The sequence below is a fragment of the Bubalus kerabau genome, chromosome 6 (assembly GCF_029407905.1).
Source record: "Bubalus kerabau isolate K-KA32 ecotype Philippines breed swamp buffalo chromosome 6, PCC_UOA_SB_1v2, whole genome shotgun sequence".
Classification (NCBI taxonomy): Eukaryota; Metazoa; Chordata; class Mammalia; order Artiodactyla; family Bovidae; genus Bubalus; species Bubalus kerabau.
Window position 1 is genome coordinate 34,516,455 of NC_073629.1, and position 15,556 is coordinate 34,532,010.

Below are 15,556 nucleotides of genomic sequence, written 5' to 3' on the forward strand. Positions count from 1 at the left end.
TTAACTATCAAAATAAAAAATAAAAAGCAAGATGGAAGGAGAGAAAGAAAGGATGAAGGCTGGGAGCTTGGGCAGGTCTGGATTCCAATCCTACCTCTGCCTCTGACAACCTGTGACCATGGCTGGTGGCTTCATATGCTCGAGCTGCCACTTCCTCAGCTGTCACACGGCAGGACAGTCCTGACAATGCTGGGCAGAAGGGTTGTGATGACATGAAGTGCAGACAGGCACAGAGCGAGGGGTCACTGTTCCTGCCCCCTCCTCTTCCCAGTCAGATACACTCTGGGACCTGCACCAGGAGGAGATGCGTCTATGACTACAGCCTGGGCACCTGGCGACTGAAAGTTCTCCAAGGCCTGGGTGCATGGCTGTCACAGCATGTGCTCTCAGCCATGTCACAAAGCAAGCCTGGCTCGTGGCGGGTGCCGGTGACGTGCGATGACCTAAAACAATGAAACCCATAATCAGAGGGTGCACCGACTTGGCTGCTGTGGGTTTGTTTGCCCACGCACGAGGCACAATCATCTCGCTTGGAGTTGCATCGGCCGTTAGCCCTCAAGTTCTGTTGCTAAGAGATTATGAACCAAATGATGTTTCCAAAAAATAACCACTACAGGATGTTTCAGGATAGAACCATAATAACAGCCTAAACAGAATGGGTATGTTGTTATTGATAAATCCTTATGAAGAGCCAAGGAATGAGGTGACTGGGGGGTAGTCTAGCCATACACATCCTATGGAAATTACTGGTTTGCCAAGGTCTTGAGTATAACAAAATAGACTCAGGGATAAAACTGTAAGGGACATAATATAATGCCCTCATGATTCTGAAATCAAGCAAGCAAGATGTATTTGTTGGGGACTTATTATTTGCCTGTTTTGTGTGTGTTTACAACGATGTCAGCCACATTAAGTTACAGGCGGTGGTGACTAAGCCTGGCAAAGCTGTAACCACCCTGGTTGGCACAGTGCCCATGGGCCACAACTGATTAAGTGATTTAACAGCCGTTTGCTGCCACCTCCACTATTGCTGTGTTGCTGGGGCAACAGGAACCAGTCTACTAACAGAAGCCCACGTTAGAGCAGGACAAGAGATTCCATCCACAGGGTAGTCAGCAAACAGGGCACTTGTAAGGGACTGATGGTTGTCATTGGTGCCTAGACCAGTGCTACCCGTGGGATTTTCCTGGGAAGATGCAGCCATTCCACTGCAGGTCCTCACCTCCAGGAGATCTCTGTGAGGCAGGTGGATGAGGGCAAAACAGGTGTTATCTGTTAAGAAAGTAACTCCTGATCTCTGCCCGCCTCTCTCCTGACCAGGGAGCTGAGCAGTGTGATGCCAGCCCCGCCCACTTCCCCCCTCTTTTATCCCCGCCCCCACCGCCACCGGAGGGACCCCAAAGCAGCCCCTGTGCTTGCTGTCTGGCTGGTTACTCTGGCTGCAATGGCCTAATGGTCTACATTTCATCTCACTGGGCAGATAAATGGAGGGCAAATTGTTGTGTTCTTCTTTCTCACTTTACAGGTGTGACAACCAGGGTCACAGAGGGACAGAGTAAAGTGTCAAAGCACAGAGCTAGTAAGTCAAGGGCAGACCCATGTCGTCTAGCCCCAAATCCCAGGATCCTCACTGCTTGCCAGACCCCAAGACCCGTGATGCTTTGCGCGGGAAACCGCCGAGTGTTGCAACGCACCCAGAAAGGGGTCAGTGTTTCCACGGGTCAACCCTGGTGACCCCCTGTCACTATGTGGCACCCAGGGGAGGGGGCAGAGCCGCCAGCACTCTGACTTCCTCTTTCCCCCAAGGGGCAGAAGAAGGGGGTCACAAACCAAGCAAATCATTAACATCCCAGCCTCAGAAGCTTATCCTGCCACTCGGTACCTGGGTGACCCCAGGCAAGTTAATCTTTTGCAAAGCTGTTTGCTTTCTTAAAATTAGGAGCTCAGGACATATCTATTTCGTATGGAATTTATGAGGAATGCATGAGATTAAACAGGTAAAGATGGTTAGCAGTATGTATGGGAAACACTTGATAAATGCTAACAGCAGCAGCATCTGCGGCTATAATACCCTCACTTTCACTGCCACCATCATCCACTTCTGCTCAGGACTTGGGGTGCAAGTGGGTAGGAGGATGGCTCTAATTAGAGTCCCATTACAGTCCCCAGTAGTGACCAGCTTGCGCTATGAAGGCCTCCGCTGACAAAGGGAGACATTTCTCAGGGTTCCTGGCAATAGATGCTTCGTTTTTCACAGGCTAGACTCAAGGAACAGAGAAGTAGCTTTGCGGGTTTCCATGGCTGTCTAAACACATGTGCTTCCAATTGGCTCTCTGGGGCTGGAATTCCCCGGTGCCCGGCCCAGGCCAGCTCTCTCCACTGCCCAGTGCCCCCCACCCTGAATCGTGCTGGGCATCTTCCCACGACCAGACCTAGGGGCCTCAATCACAGATTTCATCCTATCCATCATTTCTCAATTCCATCCCTTGGAGTGGGAAGAGCTGGGGTACCCCTTCCCACCTCCCCGCCCCCGCAAGTCTTTCTGAAGGTTTTTACTCTGAGAGTCTTAAAACTCCAGCCCAGAGAAGGGCATCTGAAGGCGGGCTGGGTGGAGGGTGGAGATGCAGGCTGAAGTGGCGGGATCATGAATTTACCAGCCCTGCCACTTGGCACCCACCCCCAACACAGCGGCTCCAGTTATCCTGTGGGGTCAGGATGCTGTTTCTGCTGAGTCATCCTTTCTTGCCCAGAGGGATCCTGGCCCAAAGCCACATTCCTGTTGGGGTCTGAGTGCCACAGAGTACAGAAACTTCCTTTCTCACCAGCCCCTTGGCTCTCCAGCCCTGCACACAGGCTGGTCTCTCAGCAGCCTCTGCCGGCAACAAACACCCTCCACCAAGTCTGTGTGTGTCCCCCCAGGGCTCCGGCCCACCCTGGACCCTGAGCTCCAGGAGCAAAGAACATCCCACAGGGAGGGAGGCAGCAAGTGTGCCAGTGCAGGAGGGAAGGGAGGAGAGGCAGGGCCCAAGGGGAGGAGCCCAGAGGGGGACTGAGGAGCTACTTAAGCTAAAATTCCTGCCTGTCCACTTGGTGGGCCCTCATGTCAATGCGGGTCCAGCAGCCACTTTGAGAAGGAGCCTATGCCCCAGGACAGGCCTGGGCAGGAACCCCATTTCAAGCCAAAGAAGCAATGAGACAGTCTAGGCTTCAGCCCTGGGCCCATACTGCCCTCCCACCCAGCAAGTCCAGCATCCCCTGATCGTGCAAAACTTCAGGGTCCGCAGATAAGCACCTTCTGCAGAGCCCAGGTTTCAGAAACATCTTTGAGTACCCACTGTGTGCCAGACTCCATACCAAGCACTGGCCCTACCAGAAAGGACAAGGTAGATGCGGCCAAATCCGTGATGTCTCTCCCATCTTTTCCAGGCCCACTACCCTCACCTCCACTCATGCTCTCATTGCAGACTGCTTAGGTTACAATCTGGGTTCCCCACTTTCAGCTGTGCGATCTTGAGCAAGTTACTTTACTTCTCTGAGCCTCCATTGCCTCATCTGTAAAATGGAGGCAAGCTAGTACCTACTTTATAGGGATATTACAAGAGATAAGGGAGAAGGCAATGGCAACCCACTCCAGTACTCTTGCCTGGAAAATCCCATGGACAGAGGAGGCTGGTAGGCTGCAGTCCATGGGGTCGCTTAGGAGTCGGACATGACTGAGCGACTTCACTTTCACTTTTCACTTGCATGCATTGGAGAAGGAAATGGCAACCCACTCCAGTGTTCTTGCCTGGAGAATCCCTGGGACAGGGGAGCCTGGTGGGCTGCCGTCTCTGGAGTCGCACAGAGTCGGACACGACTGAAGCAACTTAGTAGCAGCAGCAGCAGCAGCAGCAAGAGATAAATGAGTTTACATATGTAAAATATTTAAGACAGGGTCTGGCACAAAGAGCTCAGTGTGTGTATGTGTGTGTGTGTGTGCGTGCGCGTGTGAGTGTCTGCGTTCCTGACCTTGAGCGTTTGCTCAGGCTGTCCACTATCTGGAATGCGTCCTCCCTTTTCTGTGGAAACTTGGGGATTCAGACTTGGCAGAGTTTCCACAAGGGAGAACCATTAGATCCTGAGATCAGGCCACAGCCAGGTGAGAGAGCCCTTGAAACTTGCAGAGTATTTTCCTGTTCAACAAGGGTTTTACACCCTGTGAGGCAGACGAGGGAACAGGGCTCAGGGATGTTGACACCTGCCCGAGGTCACAGCACTGGAGCTGAGGGTGGAGGCCGGGACTCCTGACTGCATGTAGTACAGTCCTTGCCCCAGCCTCACAGTGTTGGTCCCCAGGAAGCTTCAGACACCCTGAGGCCAGGGCCAGGATAGCAAAGCTCCCCCAAGGCTCAGCATGCAAAGGACAGGACCTTCTTGGCCCTTCAGGGACTCTGGGGTCAGTGGGCTTTGTCTCTCAGAGCCAGACAGGGCCACAGAGAGCCGCGGGACAGGGGGCACTTGCTGGCAGAGCCCTGAAGAGGGCCCCGCAGGAAGGGCTCAGCCCAGGAAACTCTGAGCCATGCTGGCAGACCACAGGGCCCCCAGGCTTCCTGCTCCCTCCTCACAGGCTGCCCTGTCAACGTCAACGGGTTTGTGAAACCCTGCCGGGCAGGCAGTGGGAACTCAAGGGGCCCCAGGGTTCACGGGCTGTGGTCACCCTGTTCCTTCGCGGCCCAGGAGAAGGTGGCTTTCTAAAGATGGCCCTCTGTGCTGTAATGGGATCCAGCTGCTGCGGGAGACAGGCACCTGAGAGCGGCCCCTTCTGTTAGGCCCCGAGGCCTCCGGATGCCAGCGTTCTTCCCTGCAGGCCCAGATCTCCCGGGCCTCCACAGATGCACGGAACCCTTAGACGCAGATGCAGGGGGATCTGTGATTGAAAGACTGGAGTGAGAGATAATGTGGATTATGAACCAGCTCATAGCTTTGCTAGCTGTGTCATTTTGAGCAAGTTGATTAACCTCTCTGTGCCTCTGTTTCCTCTTGTGTAAAATGGCGATAAAAAAAAAAAAAGCACCTATCTTGTTTTGAGAATTAACTAGAATAATGTATATGGAAGGTTTGGCACAGTATCTGGCACACTGTAAGCTTTTGGACCACAGAAGCTGCTATGTTAGTAACCGCTACGTGTGGCAACAGAATGCAAATACCATTGCATTTCTTTGATTTTGGAATTTTACTTAAAACCATCTAGACCCAACCTGCTATACTTGAAGGAAGTCTGTGCCTTCCTCTGGAAGCTTCCTCTCCCTTTGAGTTGTCCAAGAACCCCAAGTCTTATGTGCTCCAAAGGGAGAGGTGGAAGGTCCAACTCCCCAAAGGGGGCCAGGAGCACTGGGATCCTGACCAGTCCCGTGCCTGGTGACACTATCCCCCCATGGCAGAAGAAGCTCGTCCTATACTCTCAGGCCACATGGATCTCCCAGGGGGGCGACTCCACGTATGGCCCCAGGTGCCACCAACCCTGCCTGCTGAGGTGCTCCCCACACTCATGCTGCTCATGCTTACACGTGGTCATTCCGTGCTGCATCTGCAGGGCTTCTGGGCCCACTTCCTGCAGACAGGAGTTCAGTCCCTTTTCCTTCCCCAGGATCCCTGCTGGGGTTGGGGCTACTTCTCCTTTTCAGACCCTAAAACACAAACAATCTCGCTACTCCTCTGTGTCTGAGCATCCCTGAAAGCCGCACACCTCGGTTAGCCTCAGTGCCGATTCACCTGCCCACAGACCACCAACTTGGTAACTTTCACATGGAACAGAAAAAAATTGGTCTCCGTGGGGCATCCTGCCAGATCAATGTTTTTTTCAGTAACTGGCAGCAGGGACAAGCCAATCTTGAGGCCAGGGCAGCAGGGGAGCCTTTTCTCTTCACACCCTGGAAGCCCCAGATGTGAGCTCCTGGAACCAGGGATGCAAGAGAGTTGCATTACAGTATCCCTAGCAGCTGGCTCCAGCTCCTGAGCTCTTGCCAATATGTCCATATGGTTCAGTGAATGCTTGTTGACTGACAGACTGACCAACGGAGAGCAAAAAGACCTATCTGAAGGAGGGGGTCAGGCAGAGGTGCTGGCTTGGACAAAAGAGGGCTAAATGGACCAGGGACACCAGGGTAACGGGAGAGCATGTGGGTCTGTGAGGTGGGGTGGGCTCCTTGTGGGGGTCAAGGAAAGAGGATGCACTTCTAGGGCTGCCTAAGAGCGCGGGGCAGTCAGGGTAGCACCGGGTTTGCTGAGAGACCTAGGAGGCATCTCTGGAGATCCCAGACTCCTCCAGGTACACAACAGGAGCTGGGGAACATGATAGCAGGACCTGGGGAGGCAGCAGCCTCAGAAGCTAGGTGAGCAGGACCTGCTCCTGGGCAGGAGGATTCAGGGGCAACCATCAAATTGTAATTCCTCTCTCAGAAGGGACATCTGGGCTCCTGGGGGGGGGGGGTGGGCATTCAGGGGAAACCATCAAATCATAATTCCTCTCTCAGAAGGGGCGGCTGGGCATGGTTCAAACTGTGAATTGGACACACTGCCCTTGACAATGTCCAGAGCTCAGGTTGCTCAAGAGAGGGGCTCCCACGGCCCAGAGGTGGCTCTAGCATTCTCTGGGTCCATCTCAGTGCCCTGTGCTAAGATCCTCAGGGACCTCTGGGCCTTGAGCAGCTTGGACCTGAGCTGGGCTCCCTCAGGAGCAGCAGACACAAGGAATGTCTGAGGGGGACAGGAAGAGCCAGGGCCCACTGGCCTACTGGGGTCATCGCCTTTAGAACCCAGTACCTGGGCTTCCCTTGTGGCTCAGCTGGTAAAGAATATGCCTGCAATTCGGGGGACATGGGTTCAATCCCTGGGTTGGGAAGATCCCCTGGAGAAGGGAAAGGCTACCCACTACAGAATTCTGGCCTAGAGAACTCCATGGACTATATAGTCCTTGGGGTCACAGAGTCAGACACGACTGACTGACTTTCACTTCACTTCACCTGGGTCCAAACCCCAGTTCTGCCGCTTACCAGCTATGTGACAAGTACCCTCTGTGAGCCTGTCACGCGCCTCATGGAGCTGCTTGTGAGCATTTAGTGAGGATGCAAAGCATTTAGCACAGAGCGTAGCCCGAGGCACAGAGAATAATGGAGCCCCCACTTGGCATGACCCTGAGACAGGTGTGCCGAGGAAGCGGGTAAGGGTGATGGGGACCTCTCCCAGGCTCGTGCCTTTCTAAGAACCTTTTTGGCATCTCTTCCTCCTCCAGCCAGGGCTCCAGGCCCAATTAGAGGAGGCTGGGCCTTGGCCCAGGAGCACAGGAGGTTTCTCACCGTGGCAGAGAAATTGCTGGGTTGGGGGTGTGGGCAGCCACAGTGACCGTCTCCAGGCAGGACGGATGCGGCTTTGCTGACAGAGAGTCTGCGGCCAGGACATGCCAGCGGTGCAGGTCTGAGGTCAGCAGTGGGGAGCCAGCTTTGCCGCTCCCGCCAGGGCCCCACCAGGGCAAGGCGTCTGCTTTCAATCAGCTGCCCCTTGGCTCAGGGAGGGGGGTAGGGGCCTGAGACCTCTTCCTCAAGCCCAATTTCTCATCACTTGGAGTGGAGATACTCCGGGCAAAGAAGGCAGGGAGAAGCTCCAGGGACCCAGGACAAGGAGACAGGGGTTGGAAATAAGGTTAATTGTTGTTAGGTCACTTAAACGCCTTCACCTGATACCTCGCAAGGCCATGCCTAATCAGCTGTCAGTCCACGTCCCCCTCCCCCCATGTCCCATCACAAGCCTCTGGCTTACTCCCCACTCCAGGACTTTGCTCTCATGCCCTGTACCCAGAGGCCCTTACCTGCCCTGTACAAGGCTGACCACTCCCTTCCCTCAGTTTAAATCTTATTTCCTCGGGAAAACCTCCCTGATCCCACGTTTGATCCTGTTAAATAATCTCGTAGGGCACAATTCATTTGGTACTTAAGTATTTGTCTGTGCTCCTATTTCATGCCTGTCTCCCCTCTAGATGCTAAGCCCCATGCAGATAAGAATTGTCTTCTTTGGGACTGTATCCCTAAAATCTAATGCATGGCCTGGCACAGGTTATGTGCTCAATAAATACCTGGAGAATGAATGAATGAATCATGCCATGAAATTTTTCTAGCAGTTTCCTTCTGTAACCTTCAATTTTTTGATCTCTACTAAGTCCCTGCAGGATAGTCAGTGCTTATGCCTATTTTGCAGACCCAAAGTCAAGGTCACAGGTGAATTCCTGGCCCCTGCCTCCTAATCCAGTGCTTATCCTTTGTTTAGAAGGAGACGGTGGAGGCATGAGCCATGGACTCAGAGATCAGAGAGAGGGCTGGGCGAGGGCTTGAGGAGGGTGGGGGTACTGCCAGACCCCTCCAGCAGTCAGGCCTGCCCACAAATAATACGTAAGTCAGCTTGAAGTGCTCCCCATTTCCAGAGAAAGTACAACAGAAGCCCATGGGGATATGCCTTGGCAGCCCCCCAGCTCTCACACCCCATCCCTGAAATAGCCTCCACCACCACCTCAGGCTGGCCCTTAGCCGACCCCCAAGACTGAGGGGCATGCCTCAACCCCATGAAGGAAGTGGGCTTGGCAGTCAACCCCCCTGGTCAAAAAAAAAAAAAAGCAGCTATGACATGTCAGGCTGGTTATTCACTTCTCAGAGCCTCAGTCTCCTCACCTGTAAAATGGTACAATAACAAGGCTTAACGGGTTGTGGTGAGATTCCATGAGCTCATGAAGGTCAAGTGCCTTGCCCTAAGAATTGGGTCTCTGCTGTCGCATAGCCCTCATTGGTTTCTGGGGACCATCTTAAAGGCATTAAGTGGTTTTTCTGTGGGTGGTGGCCAGGCCTTACTCTCCTCTCCTGGGAGTGACTGGAGGACAGACGCCAGGTCCCATGTGGACATTGCTAGACTAGCACAGGCCCAGACTGGCTGCTCAGCCAGTAGCATGGATATGAGAGTGTCTGCTCGGGTCCAGAGGAGAAGTTCTGCTACTGTCCTGCTGATGAGAGGGCCGGGGACGGGGAGGAGGCTCCTCTCCCTCTGGCATCTAGCGGCTGGAGGATGCGTGTGGAGGGCAGAGCTATAGCACAACAGGAGCTTTCAGAGAACCTGCAGTTTCCAAAAGAGGCCGCAGTAAACTCCAGAAGGGAAGGGGGGATTACCCACTGGAGAGGGGGCACAATCCAGAAAAGAGGTTGCGATGGAGGTGGTTTTGGCCTGGGACCCAAAGTATAAACCCCCGGGCCCCCAAAGACAGGAGAGGATGCCTGGGAGGGAACAGGAGACACCCTAGACCTCAGCCAGCTGGTGGGGAAATCCGGCTGAAGGAGGCAGAGGAACCCGAAAAGCAAAGACATCAGCGTGCAAGCTTGAATGCTGGCGTCCCCGCCCAGGGGAATGCCCGTAATATACATATATATATGTATATATATTAAAGGGAAAGTCACTCAGTCATGTCTGGAGTGCCCATAATATACATATACATATATATATATTAAAGTGAAAGTCGCTCAGTTGTGTCTGACTCTCTGCAATCCCATGAACTGTACAGCCCATGGAATTCTCCAGGCCAGAATACTGGAGTAGGTAGTCTTTCTCTTCTCCAGGGGAACTTCCCAACCCAGGGATCGAACCCAGGTCCCCTGTATTGCAGGCAGATTCTTTACCAGCTGAGCCACAAGGGAAGCCTATATATATATATATATACACACATACATACATACACACACACACACTCACACACACACACACACACACACACACACACACACACATACATACTGGGCACATGTTCCAGGCAGGCACTGTTCTGGGCAGTGCTGCTAAGGGGACACCCATAAATATATATATTTAACAAAGATGGAGTTCCACCTCTGGGTATCCCCTTAGCAGCACTGCCCAGAACAGTTTCTGCCTGGAACACGTGCCCAATCAACATTCAGTAAATGAATGAATAAAGAGGAAGATTTTTTTCTCTCAGCTTCTCAGTTGATCTCTTGGCCTCCCTGCAGCCTGCCCTCCTTATAGCAGTTCCAAGATGCCCCCACGGGGAGCAGACCCTGGCCCCTCACTCCCACCCTGAACCTCCGGTACCTCCCCTCCCACCCCAGCCTGAGGTCATACTTGTGGCCTCTGAGCCAAATCCAGCTGGCAGACCTTTCCTGTTAGGCTTGCATGTGTGTTATTGTTTTGCTTAGTGTTAAATCTGGATTAATTACTAACATCTAAAAATAAAAGGAACCACATAAAAATCTCAGTTTCCAGCTTCTCTGAAGACTGAGTTCGGCGACATGTTGACTGTGCCTGTTGGCTCACCTTGGGGAAAAGACCAGCCCACTTCAGAGCAACGTCTTGCACTAGCATCTTCACACCTCCACCCCCTATCCAGGCCCTGCAGGCAGCTGAATGGGGGTCCCCTGCCACAGACTAAAGTCCCAACCCCTCAGCCAGGCCCTGGAAACACTGAGCAGTGACCCTCAAGACAAGCATCTCTGTCTCCACGGTCTTTGACCCCAAGGTCTGGCCACCACGCTTCCTCTAGTTCTCTGACAGCCCAGGCTCTTTCACAACTCTGGTGGCAAGTGGGTTCTCCGGCCACGGTGCCTCTCCCCTTCATGGGGACCTTGCTGATGTTCATCCACTATACGGTGTAGGAGGTGGCGCCTCCTGCTGCCCATCCCAGGCAGAGCAAGCACCCCCTGCTCTCTCTGCAGCCTGAGGGAGGCTCCCTCAAAGTGCCTCCCTGCTCACTGCATCTTACCGCCTGCGGTGGACTTGGGGCTGTGGGAGTCATGTCTTATTCTCCCTCTATCTCTGGGACCCACAGGCCATCTCTGACCTAGACAAGTCTTCGGGGCATGCATTCTTTGAGGAAATGCATTAAATAGAAGTCCTTAATTTCAAGGGTGGCAGAGGCATACAAATTCCCCAAACAACACCAAAGAAATTGAGAAGGCTTTGCTGTGACTTTACCAAGAGCCACAGTGATGACATCTACCCCAACACACACACACACACACACACATACACACACACTGCCTTGGCAGTTCCAGGACAGACTGCCCCAAGCAGGCCTGCTCTAGAAAAACAGGAAAATGGGACAAATGTTATTTTTAAAGATGTACACACACAAAGCCACATAAAAACACACATGCAGATGCATGCACGCACACCACTACACATATACACACACATATGCCGTGTCAGTGACCCTCAACTACCTCCTCTCTCACCTCCAGCTGGGGGCCCTGTGTCTCCTTCAGGTTCTAGGCCTTTGCTGAAACCCTGAAGGACCCACCTTCTCCCCCCACAGCAGCTATGTCCTAGGCCTACTCTTTGAACCCAGCCCGCTAAGTTAACTGTAGAGTTGGACAGCCCAGACCAAGATCTAGTGGCAGATTCAGGTGTCAGACTGGAGAACTGAAAGGGATTTCAAGACCCACCCATGTTCTGTGTGAGAACAACCAGCCTACAGTGAGACTCCTTCTCCCAGCCCTTCTCAGGTGGGCAGAGCCTGGCTGGGAGAAGAAGGGCCCCTCAGCCCTCTGCTGAGCCAACACACCAGGGTCACCCAGTCCCCATAGGAGCAGGGCATCCTGCCAGGCCCCGTTCGCAGAGGCAGAACCAACGCACAGTCGGCTCCGGTGAGGCACGCCCTCTCCTCATCTCCCTGGTTCTGGCTCTGGTGCCCTGTTCTTCACCACCATGTTCTGAGTGTCACTGTTACCTGAAAACTGGGTTCACTTCTTGGTAGGTGTTAAACCAAAGGATACAACCAAGCCAAAGACTTGGAGAAGGAAGGATTTATTACTTGCAGCAACCAAGGAGAAGGGGGTGACAGAGGATGAGATGGTTGGATGTCATCTCTGACTCAATAGACATGAATTTGAACAAACTCAAGAGATAGTGAAGGACAGGGAAGCCTGGCATGCTGCAGTCCACGGGTGAAGGGTCAGACACAACTTAGCGACTGAACAACAAGAACACTGGAGATCTTTCCCAAAGCAGTGTCTCCCTGAACAGCAAATTGCGGAAGTTTTTTAAGCTAAGGGTACATGTATGTTCAGAGAAGGCAATGGCACCCCACTCCAGTACTCTTGCCTGGAAAATCCATGGACAGAGGAGCCTGGTAGGCTGCAGTCCATGGGGCGCTAAGAGTCGGGAACGACTGAGCGACTTCACTTTCACTTTTCACTTTCATGCATTGGAGAAGGAAATGGCAACCCACTCCAGTGTTCTTGCCTGGAGAATCCCAGGGATGGGGAGCCTGGTGGGCTGCCGTCTCTGGGGTCGCACATAGTCGGACACGACTGAAGCGACTTAGCAGCAGCAGCAGCACATGTATGTTGATGAAGGGTCTTGAGAAGAGAACAATCCAGTGTAGAATTAGGGCAAAGATGGACAGAATCCAAGCTTTAGTTGATTGAAGTCAGGAGAGTCAGCATGCTCACTCTGCCCTCCACGTGCGTGAGGGCCTTAATTCCTGCAGAACTCAAAGACGGGCATCAGATGGTGATGTATATCCTTGAGGAAGATCCAGGACTCTCTTTTATGGCTGAACTATTATTTCTTGACTGCTTTCCCTTTGTTCCTGCATTTCCTCACTTCCCTTAAGATCATTCATTACCGAGACCTGTTTAAGGGCAAGCATTGTGGTCAGACTTAGTTCAACCAAAATGGCTTAGGACAAAAATGGCTTCTCTTACGTCAAGAAAGCCATGCCTGGTTCTCTTTCTCCAGGGCCCCCTACCCTATCTGCTAACATTTTCACTGGCTGTTGACAGGCATGAAAGGGAAACAAGCTGATACGCCTACTGACTTGCATTGTACACCGGAGCAGCATTCAAATTTGTCATCATGGTAGATCTGTATATTTACTCAGTGAATAATCTTCTGCAGGCCAACATAAACCATGTCGAACAAAGGGTGGAGCTTTCTCACTGTCTCCCCAGAGACTCCGTTTGGGTCCAGGTCTTATTGGTTGAGGGCGCTCACAAGATAAGGAGGGTTAAGGAAAGCGCAGCCAGGCACTATCTATAAGCTAGCTACCTCTTGGCCTTGTTTTCAGAGGAAGCTCAGGCTCCACGGGATGAGTCACATGCCTCAGGCGCTTTTCCAGGACAGAACACGGGTAGACCTGCCCCTGGCCCTGCCCTGGCTCTGTCCCCTCCCAACCTCAGGACAGCTTGCCAGGCAGAGAACAGGGCCCAGCCTTGTGCCCTGGAAGAGAAGGGACATCTCTCCTTCTCCAGTCCTGGAGGAAGGCGATGGGTTGCTGGGTTCCACAGAACCACCACTACCCTCCGGGGTGTCCACCACAGCACTGGGAATCTGGGGCTTCAGGGTGTCAACTCAGGTTCTTCTTGGCTGCCTCTTCCGCCTCCTGCTGCTCCCGCTACCATAGCCAACCCCATTAATCACCTTCGCTCTCGCCAATCCCCAGGAATGTGGCGGTCTCATAAAAGTCAGCCCTGGGTTAAACAAACAAACCAACCTGGAGGCTTCAAAGTCAGCTGTGAGGCTCTACCAGGCTTCTCCTTCCCTGCTCTGCCTGCCACCCTTGTCCACCCCCAGCCCCTGCTCCCACTGGGATCTCAGAGCCTCCTCCCACACACCCCAGGACCAGGAGGGAACAGCACAACCCCAGTGAAACCATCTTTAGGCTGAGCAGGGAGGGGCTGCCCAGAAGCCTGAAACCCACCTCCCCCTGCCCAGGGCCTCCCCTCACCACCTGCTCTATCCTCCACAATCTCTGCCCCTTACTCCTTCATATTTGGTGTCTAGCAGCCCCACTTCCCAATCTCAGGCCCTGCAAACCAGCTCTTATCCTGCCTGGGTCCCTCAAAGGAATGGAATGTGTCCCTGGGAAGATTCCCCCAAGAATGCGGAGAAGCCAGAGAGGTTGGGGCCAGCTGGGAGCCTCCTCCTGCTCGCCTTCCTGCTTTCCACATGCTCTCCTCCATCCCCAGGACTCAGCACCAGTAATGTCCCACTGAGTCTGGCCTGGGAGCAGGCTCAGGGACTTTGTGCTAAGGGAAGAGGGACCCACACCCCTAAGTGCCTGTAAACAAAGAGGAAAATATGCAAACACTCAGCCCACTCACAAGAACACAAGAATTCACAGCTGGACCGAGCGATGCGCACAGGTGCAGACCACACTGCTGATCAAATGAGCTGCGCTGACGGGGCCAGGGCTGCGGCTGCGGCTCCCACGCTGGGGCCCCCGGCCCGACGGTGCCTCAAGCCACTTAAAATATTTCAGAAAGCCAACAGACAGCCTACATTTAGCCACAGCGAGGCTTCTGGGATTAACAGTGAGGCTTTTGGGACTCTGGCTTTGCTTTAGCCAGAGTCACATCAACTCAGTGCAGACCATTTGATAAGCTTTCTGAGGGTCCATGTACCAGAATTAGATTGAGAAAATAGAGAAAGAAGTCATAAATTAGCAATCATTATTTAACAAATTTCTTCTAAATATGGAGTATATAGCAGATAATAAAATGGATCTTATATGCTTATTTCCTTAATATACAAAGAGCTCCTGTGAATCAATGAGAAAATGATGCATAGACCTCCCTTGAAATGGTCAAACATCAATAACATGGGATTCACAAAAAGAGAAGAAGAAATTAAAATAGTCAACAAATATAGGAAAATATACTCAAACTCACTCTAAAAGGTACTTAATTTTTAATGAGATATTATTTTTCACCTATCAAATCAATAAAGATTTAATGGCAACCCACTCCAGTACTATTGCCTGGAGAGTCCCATGGATGGAGGAGCCTGGTGGGTTGCAGTCCATGAGGTCGCTAAGAGTTAGGCACGACTGAGCGGCTTCTCTTTCACTTTTCACTTTCATTCATTAGAAAAGGAAATGGCAACCCACTCCAGTGTTCTTGCCTGGAGAATCCCAGGGACAGGGGAGCCTGGTGGGCTGCCATCTATGGGGTCGCACAGAGCCAGACATGACTGAAGCGACTTAGCAGCAGCAGCAATACTCATATTGGTAAAGATGCAAGAAAATGGGTATTCTCATGCACTACTGATGGTACTGTAGGTTGTTACAGTGTTTTGGGAAGTCAATTTGGTAACAAATATTCAAATTTTAATCAGCAGGCAATTAATCTACAAATATAGCTGTTCATCTCAGCACTATCTGTAATAGTAAAAACTGGAAGCATGTTAAATGTCCAGCAAAAAAAGGAACTGGTTACTTGAGTCTTTACAAGGACTTTGCAGTCAGTACAAAGAATGGGTGGATATACAGACATTGACATAAAAAGGAGGCCCAAAATATGACATTAAATGAGAACAAAAGCTAGCCATAAAATAATATAGTTATGATTCAACTGTGTTAAAAAAAATACAGTGATGTGTATCTATATATGCTTGTTTATAAGGAACATGCCTTAGGGATAAACAAGAAATTCTTAAGAGTGGTTCCCTGGGGAATAGGATGGGAGCAGGAGCAGGGGTGGACAGAACGCTCTTAATTTTTATATGCCTTCCCTTGATCTTATAGTATTTATCA

At 52.1% G+C, this 15,556-nt stretch overlaps 1 protein-coding gene across 3 annotated transcripts in view; it reads right to left on the bottom strand.

The window, feature by feature from the left end:
• The window catches only part of LOC129654995 (glutathione S-transferase Mu 1-like), a 114,728-nt gene that overhangs the window by 21,883 nt on the left and 77,289 nt on the right, over positions 1–15,556 (bottom strand). Inside the window, exon 9 of one of the 3 annotated variants that reach the window (XR_008715699.1) lies at positions 11,830–12,655. The exons of the other annotated variants lie outside the window; for them this stretch is intronic. The gene's annotated coding sequence lies outside the window, so the exon portion shown is untranslated. Of the gene's footprint in view, positions 1–11,829; positions 12,656–15,556 lie in introns of those variants that run through there. 3 annotated transcript variants of the gene reach the window in all.